General features: G+C 37.0%; 1 long non-coding RNA gene across 1 annotated transcript; it reads right to left on the reverse strand.

Annotated features, from left to right (window-relative positions):
• Nucleotides 1–5,086: 5,086 nt before the first annotated feature.
• On the reverse strand, nt 5,087–7,451 carry LOC122004041. The gene is made up of 4 exons (XR_006118192.1): nt 7,076–7,451; nt 6,773–6,960; nt 6,445–6,690; nt 5,087–6,032 (listed from the first exon to the last, which is right to left on the reverse strand). It is a non-coding gene; the product is annotated as an uncharacterized LOC122004041 (long non-coding RNA).
• Between the last annotated feature and the right edge of the window lie 526 nt (nt 7,452–7,977).

Consider the following 7,977-nt stretch of genomic DNA (forward strand, 5'->3'; position numbering starts at 1 on the left):
GCACACAATGTGCTAAAGAAAATGCCGAGGCATTATATAGAAGTATTAAAAGATAACAAGTATTTTACTTTTATCAGTGGCACTGTGTCGGACTCTCTGTCCTTGGGCTGGGCTCCCATAGTCGTCCCTAGGTTTAGATAACCTAGTAGTAACGGCTCGGCCGACGGTCGACGGTCGACGACCATAGGGTCGCCAAATGGGCCGCCAAATGGGCCGCCGAATGGGTCGGGTCGTTACAAAAGTAAAAGCACAGTTGTCGGGCCCAAGAGAAGTTGATTATTATTTTGAAGTATTATAAGTATAAGTTTTTGAACAAGTAAAACGAGTTTTACATAAGTATAAAGTATTAAAGAATAAGTCTTTAAACAAGTGGAATAAGATTCAGAAGGTGTTTAGAATTCAGTAAGTTTAGTTCGTTATTCTACCATGTTTATCTAGTGGATGAGTAGTTTCATGTTTACCTATTAGATGAGTAGCATGATTAGCGAGTAGAATTACATGAGTAGATTTCTTAGCTTTTCTTTGCTATTAGTTTGACATGAGCAGTTATGTTTATGCTTTATTTCTTTTTAGAGCATATAGTTTTTAGTTCTTTTCGTATACATGCACATTCGTGATTTTGTGAGTTAGATAGCGCTTGCTAAGCAAATTTTGCTTATAGACTACACTTCCTCTTACTGCAGATACAGGAAAGGAAAAGATATAGAAAGGAAGACGACAAGGTGACGCAGATGGTGTGTGATGCCAGGACTATGGAAGCCTTGGGACTTAGTTTAAGAATTTATTAAGATTGTCATTTATTAAGAATGTATTAGATAAGTCATTTAGTCTTCCGTTGTTAGTTAATTGTATGTTTATTTTGTTTCCACTATTTATTACTTGCATGATTTGATTTCATTAAACTACGTGGTGATGTTATTCCTTTTGTGTGTTTGATATGTGTTCCAGCCGCATGTGGCTGTGTATATTATGTTATGTATGTCAGTTTAAGGTCACCGGTACAGGGGAGATTCTGCCGAAATTTTTCGGTAGGGTTTCCATGTGATTTTTAATCATACCGGTTAAGTAGAGTTAGTAGTTAAGTAACGGTCATCCTTAGAGAATAGTAGTAGTAAGAAGGGTGGTCGTTACAGAACAAAACTTGGATAATATGCTAAAACCTTGAAGAAGGCGTAAGCAATGACGCCATGATACCAAAAACGTAAACCATAAAGACATAAAGAATTATTTTCCACCGACAACATTACTCAGTAATGAAAACTTTACTCACGGGTAGCAACTTTATTTTCCACTATCCCACTTCATTCTCTATTTTCCAAACACCTCATCTCCACTAAAATTGTCCCCCCTTCAACTCTTCCTAAAGCGAACACCTCATCTTTTCTTCACCCGAAGCAAACTCTCCCTCTCCTTCTATAAATATCTCTCTTCTCCAAACGCTAAAGGTATCCAAGAAGTGTGCAAGTGTGTTTCTAACTCTTCTGTAAGTATCTCTTGTAAGGTCCTTATAATTTCCTTATGTAAGTATGTAACTAGCTAAGTTAGCTTGTATGCTTTCAATTTCCTAGTTTGTGTGATTTCTTATAAAATTTCTATGGCAACCTAATAAAGGCTCTGTTTTCATTTTCTATCTTCAAAAGTTAAAAATCGTCTCATGGTTTAAGCTTGTGTTGACTAAGTTGGGCATCAAGAGCTACTGAAAACACGTTATAAGACCCATAAATGTCGGGATAAAGTTTAAACAATAAGATATAACTAATAAAAAGCAAACATAAGAAAAATATCCTAGTTTTAGCAATTACTGTTTGAGATTACGGTTCACAATCACTGTTTAAGATTTCTATTCACAATTACTATTTATTTTTTACTGTTTACAATCACTGTTTAAGATTACTGTTCACTTTTATGATTCACAATTACCGTTTAAGAATACTGTTCACAATTACTGTTTACTTTTTGAAAAATATAACTCTTCGACACGAACTATTCCCTTTTACAAACCATATTATGTTGGACCGTAAATACACTAGAGAGGGAGTGAATAGCATTTTCCGCTTTTTCAGAAATCAAGAGTACACAGTGGAAAAGAACAAAGACAAAACGCGAACGCTAACACAGATGATTTTAGTTGGTTCGAAGTCTTCGACAACTACTCCAGGGCCCGCGATCGTCGATCGCTTTCGTTATGCAATCACTATCAATTCAAATAATGTGTTACAAGTATTGAGTACAAAAACTGAAATAATTGTTACCGACAAATAGAAAGGAAATTGAAATTTTTCGTTTTTCGAACTTTGGAGCAATCTTTCGGTGTCGTCGGAGCCTTTTCGGAGCAGCATACAAGAATGAAACTTGTAGCAGATGATGTGTTGAAACTGCTAGTCGAAGGCCCTTGTATAGGTCCATTATGAGTTACTAGAATCCCTCTGGGCGCCTGGACCATACTGACGTGGCGAGCTCTCATTGAAACTTCATCTACGTAGTTTTATCCACCTTCGGACGCCCGGAACCCCTCTGAGCACTTGGATGGTTGACGTAGGTTCGACCAGTCGTCATGCTCCAACTCGGCTTCGGGATAACTTTTCTGATAGGAGCGTTTAGACCAGCTCCGGGCACTTGGACTGCCCGAGTGCCTAATGCCCGCCCGGGTGAGGCTGGTCCGAGCGCCCAGACCAGCTCCGAGCCCCTAAAGTCTGGGCGCCCGGATCCCTTCCGGGCACCTGGACTCTATTTTTTCAACATCTTCTTTCATGCAAAAAAGGATTAGTCCAAGAAATAAAAATATGTTTATCCTACAAAACAAAGTTAACACAACATAATAAAATAATAGTAATTAAATTCCGTCTCTCCGAGATTAGGATCTATTCAAGGTCTCAGCATAGGTTTTCCAAATGGGCCGACGCCTACAGTTCCCTCAACCGGGAATGCACCCTCACTGGATCTCTCCTCCAGTTGCTTACTTCTTACTTACCAACTACAGTTGCTTGACTTGTCATTGACCCATCAGGTCTTCCCGACAATTGTCAGGTTCCGCAGACCAAACTAGACTTGACCAATTGTCAGGTCCCGCGGACCCAACCGGACTTTCCGCTAGATATCGAGTCCTGCGGACCTATCTGAGCTTCACACCAACTATCGAGTCCCACAGACCTAATTGAATTTTAATCTGGTGTCAAGGTTTTCAGACCCGTCAACTCCTACACACTTGATAAAGTAATTAGACCAACAATACATTTAACTTTAACCTATTTGTCATTCATCAAAACCTGATTATCAGTGCAACCTACATCAACATATTTTGATGACTAAAATAGGATACTAGATCCTCCGGTCCATAAAAAAGTAAATCAGGGGATGGACCACTTGCAATTACGGTCGGATCATGACCACAATTAGTTGTGATCCCTCTCTAGATTCACTACCCCCTCCTCTAAAGGTTATAGTTTAGGGCAGGGCGGATGGCCGGAGGCCGTCAATGGTGGGTAAGTGGCCAGGTTGTCTGGCGCCGAGTGGGACGATTTTCAGTCATTCGCTCCGATCCAAACTATAACTTGGGGGATGGTGAACCCAGAAAGGGATAATAACCAATTGCAGCCGGATCGTAACCACGATCCAATCGTAATTATAAGTAGTTCATCCCCTAATTCACTTTTTTATGGACTAGAAGATCTGACCTCCTAAAATAGGAAGCTATTAAACATACTTTTTAGGTTTTCTATTAAGAATGTTCTTAGTTATAATTTTTGATTTGGTAAGTGATGTAGTAAAAATAAATTTACTTTTTAAGTTTATCATTGGAGATGGTCTTAGTGCAGGACATAAATTCACAATAAAGAATCCATAATGCGACTTTTGTGTTTTATGGAATAATTTACATCAATTTACTTAACTAGGTATCAAAATTTCTTCCATATCAAGTTTAGAGACACTACTTTTCAAATTAAAAGTGGGTCGCTAAATCACGGTCGGACTGACTAGGAAATCTTCACTAGGCGTTTGTAAAATCTTTGTAAAATTGTGACCGAGTTAATCGCAAAATTGTTGTTGCGTGGTCAAGCAACTGCCTAAGTGCAATTTCACAGTTATCTGGTCGTGATTTCATAATCACTTGGTTGTGATTACGCGGTTATTTGGCTGCAATTTCACAGCTACCTATTCGAGAGTCACCAGTTAAACATACAAAGGGTAGATAAAGGGTTATTTTAGAAAACTGATGTATGATTTGGATATTTAACAAATTTAAGTGTGTGATTCGGTAAAATAATTTACATACGAGTTTAGGTGACGTTTGATTTGAGGGTTTGAGAATGAAGGAATGAATTTATTTTTAAACCTTATGTTTGATTGATGGGAATGGAATTAAAATTTTAAAATGAAATTCAAAAAATTAGGTATTGATGAAACTCACCTCCTCTTTGGGTTTTGATAGGAATGAGAATGAAAATTAAATTTTGGACGAAAATATCCTTAATATATTTGTTCAATTTTTCTTTCATATTATTTTCTCTCTCCTTATTTTCTTTCATCATACTTTCTCTTTTATCATACTTTCTCTCTCCTCAATCACTTCCATCATACACTCTCTCTCCTCATTTTCTCTTATCACACATTCTTTTTCTTCATTCTCTCCCATCATACTTTCTCTCACATCACACTTTCTATCTCCTTAACCTCTTTCACCATATTCCATCCCCCCATCACTTATGTGCTAGTCACTATTCCAAAAGCTAGTAATCGTCCGAGATTTACCTCCTCCGTATTGGCCCTATGACGGGTTGGCGAGGGTGCTGGGGGCGAACATATTCGCCTTTTACCACCATGTTTCATCCCCCATCAGAATCTCTTTTCTCATTTTTTTCTAATCATACATCACACTATCTCTTTTCAATCTCTTTCATCACACCTCTCTCCTCATTTTCTCTCAGCACATGTTCTTTCTCTTCATTCTCTCCCATTACATTTTCTTTTTCATCATATATTTTCTCTCTTCATCCTCTCTCATCATGCTCTCTCCCATCACTCTCTTTCCTCATTTTTTCTAATCACACTTTCTCTCTCTTCATTTTTTCTCATCATATTTCCCCTCTTATCACACATTCTCTCTCATCATATTTCTCTCTCATATTCAACTTTCTTTCACATCTAATTTTTTTCTTTTATTTTCCTCTAAAGATAAAAAAGAAAATTTTACTTTATTTCAATAGAAAATATTCAACTAACCAAATATTATTTTTAAAAGTGTTATCCATACTCACACTTATTTTCATTCTACAATATTATGATTCACATTTCTATTTTGATTCCTATGAAAAAACCAAACGTCACCTTAAACTATTAGAGCTTTGAGTTAAGTGAAGAATTTAACTTCACCCAATTAATCCTAGAAGTAGATGACATTCAAAACATAGGTTATGCACATTCAAAATTTGACCTCTAGAATATTCATCATATTTGAAATTCAAATAATGATCCATGTATTGCTCCTTTGACTGTTTTATCGTTGCATCACACTCATAGGGGCATGAAGGATCATTTCACATGATCTCTACCTGAAGAGGGCAACATTTGAATGAAAACCTTCTTCATCCATCTTCGACAATATTTTATTATTATAATATAAAGAAATACTCATATATTTTTAATTATATTTTCTTTAATATTGCTCAAGTTATTCATATATAATTTAAAAACTATATGAAACACTGCTCATTCAGATTGAAGATTTAAGCAACATCAATACTTTGTTGGCACTGAATTACCTTATTCTTCAATTCTGACTACAAGTGATTCAATTTTTCCTCCAAGAATCACATAACTGCATCCATATCCTCAATGAATTCCCAAAAAAATGGAAAGAAAATTCATTGTTTCTAATATTTACAAAAAAGAAGGAAAATAAATGGGCACATTATATATAAAGAGGTTATATGAACTGAAAGGGGTTGATGATTCAGTTGAGTCAACATAACCTGACGTTCGAGTGCCATTTGCATTCCAATGTAAGGTAGACTACTTGAGTTGGGGTTAGGGCTCTGTTGGAAATTTAAATTGTATCAAAATATTTAAACAATGCATGAGATCATAACCCTTTTATAAATTGATAACACGACTTAGGGTTTATGCGAGCATTCACATAAATAGAAAATCTAGAATTCAAGCCATGATAATTTGATCCATTTTGTTGAAGTCATAAGCTGAAATATCAAGGCTGAAAAGGGGCAATGATCTTGTGTCATACCTCAATTAACTCTAATTGGACTGCCTAAAATAGTAGTTATCACTAAACTATAAGACACTACAATTTTTCGCACACTCCGTCGTGACAATGAAATGAGGATCTTGTATCATGACTCAATTCTCACTACTCCAAGTAGAGAATGGGGGGTGAAAAATTTAGTCCTAAACGTCAAATTTAACAATGCAGAATCTCGAAAGAACAGGTACCTGTAATCCTCTTGTTGGGATCAAATGTCAGCATTCTTTCAATGAGAGCTATGGCAACTGGATTGATATGTGGATACATCGTAGCAAATGACTTGGGAGGAAACTGAGACAGGTGCTTCATGCAGAGGAAGCCAAGCTTAGCTTCTGTGGGAGTGGCAACTGCCAATGGCTTCACAACACTACTCAAATAGCAGCTTTAGCTTCTACTTCCATATTAACAAGTTTTAGGTTGTCAAAACTGAGTTGCTGATGACAAAGTGAAACTTGTTACCATATAAAAGTCGGGTTGCATAAAAAATTGTACAAAATCCCTTATCTTGATCATTACCTCTGTTATTAGACGAATCTGGTGCATATGGTCCCTCCCTGGGGAGAGCGGCTGCCTGTTCATCAACTCCATAAACCATAAACCATAAATCTATGGCTGCAGCATAATCCTTTGAGTTTCAGCAGCAGATCTGACGCCCGGTACTACCACGTCCCTAGGTATTTCGGCATGATCTCATTCTCGGAGGCCTGTCGAGCAAGCCCGAAATCGCCCAGTGTATACACTTCAATCCCCGAAGGATTTGATACAAAAAAAAAAGTACCAAAAACAAAGAAAGCAGATAATTTGAGTGAAGAAACAGACATTAATGGATGAGGCGGAGGAGGACGAAGGGGGATCCCGAATCATCCCAAAAACTTCAGCATCGATCAATTTGGTACTTGATCGACTGACTACCACACGATCCCGTGGGCGCCCCTGCCGATGGGGATGATCGGAAGCTCGTACTTAATCTTGACCTCGAACACGTTGCTGAAGATGTTGTACTACAAGTATCGTCCATCGTGAGCCGCTGAAATTGGGAAATCGTTCGTGGCAGCTCCATCCATCTCCGATTCGGAAGAAGAAGAAGATCGATTTGGCTGGGATTCGAGTCACCCTCCGCGTGTATTTTATAGTACAGGGAGGCGGAATAATTGCGACGGCGAGGGAGGACGGGGAGGGGGAAATTATTGCGACGGAGGCCGAGAGGGGGAAGGGAAATTTTATATTATATATTTTTAATAAAAAAATAAGGGCAATTTGAGAAGTTTATATTAAAATTCGTCAAAATATCCCAAATTAACCGTTCTAATTCAAAATAAAGTATATTTTACCCCCTGTATAGCATACGATCCCAATATGCATACTTTGGATATTTAAAAGTATTAAGAAAGTTTAAGAGATATTTCTAGAAAACTTGTATTTTAAAGGTATTTTGATAATTGTACTTTCTCACGTCCTCTTTCTATTATTAACTGTTGTAGGAGACAGTTGGTATCTATTTGAATAGATCTTTGGATCAATTTTTATTGAATATAAAAATTTTTGGTTGAGTGCATGATCTTTCCATATAAAGAATGATTACGCTGGAGTAAAATACTTCTTGTGAGACCAACGATATTACATCGCTTATGGTTCTCCGTACAAAAGATTACTTTACTTAAGGATAAACATTTCGATTAATTTAGTATTAATTTTATATAAATTTTTTATTATTTTTTAAA

Source organism: Zingiber officinale, chromosome 7B (genome assembly GCF_018446385.1).
Source record: "Zingiber officinale cultivar Zhangliang chromosome 7B, Zo_v1.1, whole genome shotgun sequence".
Lineage (NCBI taxonomy): Eukaryota > Viridiplantae > Streptophyta > Magnoliopsida > Zingiberales > Zingiberaceae > Zingiber > Zingiber officinale.